Raw genomic sequence first — 4,691 nt, forward strand, 5'->3', positions numbered from 1 at the left:
ACGAGGGCATCATCATGGGAGATTGCGATCTCTTTCAGGTCCTTGTCCTTGAAGGCAAGGGTTTCTTGATGCTTTAGCTTCTTGGGGGCATGTCCATTGATGTTCAATTGCCTGGGAGGACGAGGCACCAGTCTCGCTTCTGATGAATTGCTTAAGGTGCCCTCATTAGATGAGAGACTCTATCTTGTTCTTTAATTCGTAGTAGTCCTCAGTATCGTGGCTGGTGTCACGGTAGTATTTGTAGTATTTTTTCGGATTTCCCCTCTTGGGGTTCCTCTTCATCTTCTCTGGCCACTTTACGTATTTCTCCTTGCTGACCTGCATTAGTATTTGGGCCGGGTGGAGTTGAGTGGCATGTACTGACTATAGGCCAGGGTCGAGACTGGTGGCTTCTTGTTGTCCTTGTTGCTGTGGTTGTGGTGGCCTCCGCTCTTCCTCTTCTTCTCTAGGGGCTCGTTGTTACGCTTGACTTCCCTTTCTTGGTTGTCTCCAGCCGAAGTCTCCAATGCTGCGATGTACTTCTAGGCCTTCTTTAGGAATTCCATCTTTGTCTTTGGTGGGGTCTTGGCGACCTTGAGCTCTTCTTTTTTGAAGTGGTTGATATAGGACCGCAAACTTTCTCCCTGTTTCTGCTTGATGGACATTAGTGAGACTACGCTCTTTTGGCATCGTTTGCTGCTGATGAATCAGGCGAGGAATAAATTGGCAAACTGCTCTCACGAGCTAATAGACCGAGGCGAGAGGCTAGAGAACCACCACCGAACAGCCCCCTTAAAGGTGGCTTGGAAGGTCCGACATGTTAGTGCATCAGAATACCCATACAGTATAATGAGGGCTCAAAACACTCCAGGTGATCGTCGGGGTCCGTGTTCTCTCTGTACATCTCTAACGTGGGAGCTTTGAAGTGTTGGGGGAGTGGCTCGGAGATGATGTCTAGGGTGAAGGCGTCCATCCTCCCCATCGGATTGCTTTGGCCGGCCGAGGCATCAGCTTGACTCACCCGAACTTGGCGGATCTCATCCTTGATGGCTTCGAGCTAGGCTCATTGTTCCGCAATCCGAGGGTCGGGTGGAGCCTGTGTCCCGTCCTTGTCTTCATGGGCTCGGTGGGGATCAACACAAATCCCATAGTACTTGGATGCGGGGCCACACCCTTCCTGTCTAGCACAACGATCATTCAGGATGTCACGGAGGTCCGATACCTGTGGGGAAGAGGCGCGACGTTGGCCTTCTGCTCCTGAGTGGGCGGCGATGGTGCTGCTTAGAGGGCTGGTGACTGTCGTCGGACCATGCTAGCTCTTCCTTCAGCTAAGGGGCCTCACGCTCCTCCGAGGTGGGCTAGCGAGGCGATTGCTTCCGAATTCTGAGGGCTTATCTCGCTAAGGGTCAGTAGGGCCGAGGGCTTGTGGTTTTGCGGACTCACATTGGCTCTAAAGTCCTAATGCCCCAGCGATGCGATCACCTTGAGGGTGGCCTCCTGCCTGGGGGCAGACTCGCTTGACACGTTGGGTGAGGTAGTCCAGATGGCCGAGGACCACCTGGAACTGTAAGCTGGTGACCAGGTTCTAGACGTTCCCGATCCTTTGTACCAAGTTGTCCGAAGCTTAGGAGGATTCTCTTGGACGGCGCCATTTATTGTCTTAGTGACGGTTCCCACGGATGGCGCCATTTATTGTCGCTCGGATTGATTGAGGGCAACACTGTAAATTCGCTCTTGAGAATCGGGATAGAATGGAGTGCTTGAAAGACCCTGAGGACTTCGAGAGGGTACTAAAGGCGAGGGCTAGTTGAGGCTTGGAGGGAAGTGCCGAGGCCAGGCAGACTACCTCCTTGAAGACTGAAGAAGCAACCGAGGACTAGTGGCCGAAATGGATAATCTCGAAAGGGTTGGTGTCGAAGTTAAGCTGCTTGTCCATGCATACATGGGATCCGAGCTCTGCAAGGAGAAAACGTCAAAAGCCTCGGGTGAAGACCCAAGAGAGAAAATCCAACGATCAAATTAGTATTCACACAAAGCAAGTGGCTGGTCCGGTGCAGGAGCGTCCGGATGAGGTCACTTGTTAGCACCTAAGTCCTCGATAATGAGAATACCAAGAGTGTCTTAAGTTTTAGCTCCTTCATCTTGTGGGAGGTGGAGCCGCCTGGAAATAATTGGGCTCGATGGCCAAGATGCGAGGCGTATAAGGTGAGGCACGATCAACGGGGCCACACAGCATCCCGCGATTGGGCCTGCGCGGTCCCTTACGCTCCATGATGCGTCCTTGATGGCGCTTCTTGGCTGGACACGTTTCATCCCTTTATTGGCCCAACCGAATGCGCCCGTATCACATATAATGTAATATTGCATAAATATAAATATTATATCTATAAAAAAAGAAATTGATAGACAATTTAAAAAATTATATACCGAAGAATATAAGAAAATAAAAGTAAAAATTGTAAAAAAATGTATTAATTGCAAAAACGTATAAAATTAATAAATTACAGAAATTGCAAAAAAATATAAAATGCAGAAAAACAAAAAAGAAAAAAAAAGAAAAAAAAAAGAAAAAACGTTTCTTCTAATCTTCTCACGTGATGTGATCCTTCGTTAAGTGAACTGAAAATCCAGAAAGAGCTTCGTTGAATCAAAACGAGAGTACTCTTGTATGTTCCCGGCGGGAGCATTCCCTCGGTTTGGGTTTTCTTCTCATATTCTCTGAACTGGACTCAATTTCGCCTCAGTTCCTTTCCATCGTCTCCCTCCCTACGCACTTTTCCTTTGCTTCGAAATTCTAGAAACTACATAGTCTAGCTTCGAAAAATCATAACCATGTGCAGTCATTCAGTGGAACATTGAAGTCGGTTGTCCTTTGGGCGGAGATGGAGATCTATTGCGTGAGTAAAAGGCGGAGAGAGGGGTAAGAGAGAGAGAGAGAGAGAGGAGGAAGAGATCTATTGAATCAGGGAAGAAAATGATACAGATAGAACGGAAGGGCCGGTAGGCTGGACATAGCCGCTTTCGTCGGTGGCTCTGTTATCACTGTTATCTTCAGGGAAAAGACGATCTTGCAGCTATTGCTTTTAACCCTAAATAGTTAAATCTAAAACAATGATCCAATCGATCCTGACCCCTTTTCAGGATATTGGTGGGTTTTCAAGTGGGTGGATCGCATGGAGTTGGGATCAAAATTGCCAGCCTAGGACTCTAGATGACTCTGGTAAGAGATCTCTATGAAGAAGATGTGTAAAAGATAACTATTCTCATGTTGGACAGTCATTGTTGATTGTAGGACCCCTCAGCACGAATTTCATGATTCCTTCAACGTAAAGGTAGCACACATAATTCAAAATTTGCACGGACCATTATTTATGAAAAGTTCATACCATGTACCGCCTGCTTAGTGTTCTTCTCCTGAGTTTCTCAGGTTAGTTTCTCATGTCTGTACTAATTAGTGATTTGGTGCAATGAGATTTAGCCAAATGGTTTTCTATTAATCTGAATCATGTTGTTGGGATTCGGGAAGACGAAACGAAGACCCGACCACCCTCTAAAGAACCTCAATATCCCATCTTCAAGAAATATACAAGTAGTGCTTTAAAAAAAGGAAAAAACAAATCTCCAAAAAGAAGAAATACGATACGGATACAAGCAGCTTGGCATTAGAAAAAACAACCGATCACAGGTCCTTGTCTATTCGTCCACCAGAGCCAGATACCGTTCTCTTCAATTTATCGGTAGTCTTCTGCAGTGCTTCTCCGGCGACTTTAGCGGTGTGTTCGGCAGTTTCTCTTGTTGTTTCGAAACTCTTGGCAGCAGCCTCTTTCATGACATCCCTTGCACTTGCAGTACTGTGGTGATGAGGTTTCACGCTTCTCCTACACAGCATCAAATCCCAAGTCACAAATTAAAACCAAAAAGAAATTAACCTCACAAATTTCATATCAAAATATCAACCTCTATTAATTGCACAAGAGCAAAATTGATTACCAGAAAGAGAAGAGCGGCGAAACAACGAGGTGGGTCAAGAAATGACTCGGAAAAACAGAAAAAGAAAACCGAAAACTCACTCTGATTCTGTAGGCCTGAAATTCATCCAAGCTAGTTTGACGAAGGATCTAACTTTGTCCCAAGGGCTGACAGTAGTTTCCATCCTAATGGCTCTTTCTGCAGCATTCGGCCCTTGTTTTGCGGTTAGAATGAGGGGAGAGATGATGAGCACATAGATGATAAGAAGCTTAGAAGTTCCTCTGAGTTTGTTCATGGTTTCCAGCATTCAAAAATAACAGAGATGGGTGAAGAGAATATTCTCGTACTCTAATGTTTTTTTGACTGTGCGAACTTTAAACTGGGAAATACGTGGAGGGTGATACAGTTATCGTAAGACACGTCAAGGATACATTTGGCGCTTCCTTAGGGTTGGTGGCATTTATGAGGGAGACTGGGTTTCATAGGGGTGATCATTGCAGCGCGGTCCGGTCCGGAAATTCTGGGCTTGGCCTGGGTTTTGTGTTCAAGCCCGCCACTGCCCTGGACCCATATCAGACTCGCAAATTTTAGGGTTGGACTTGGGTTTAATATTTTAAGTTCGGTATGCGCTCGGGTCTGTATAAATTTATATATTTTGTGTATAATGTATATATACGTATGTATGTAATTTTATATTAAATTATATATTTTATATATAAATATTATAACATGATGCATAATTT

At 45.6% G+C, this 4,691-nt stretch overlaps 1 long non-coding RNA gene across 1 annotated transcript; it reads right to left on the minus strand.

Moving 5' to 3' along the window:
* Nucleotides 1-3,452: 3,452 nt before the first annotated feature.
* On the minus strand, nt 3,453-4,335 carry LOC104610371 (uncharacterized). Its single transcript, XR_016075826.1, has 2 exons — nt 4,050-4,335; nt 3,453-3,857 (listed from the first exon to the last, which is right to left on the minus strand). It is a non-coding gene; the product is annotated as an uncharacterized LOC104610371 (long non-coding RNA).
* Between the last annotated feature and the right edge of the window lie 356 nt (nt 4,336-4,691).

Source organism: Nelumbo nucifera, chromosome 1, assembly GCF_055504915.1.
Source record: "Nelumbo nucifera cultivar China Antique chromosome 1, China Antique-T2T, whole genome shotgun sequence".
Lineage (NCBI taxonomy): Eukaryota > Viridiplantae > Streptophyta > Magnoliopsida > Proteales > Nelumbonaceae > Nelumbo > Nelumbo nucifera.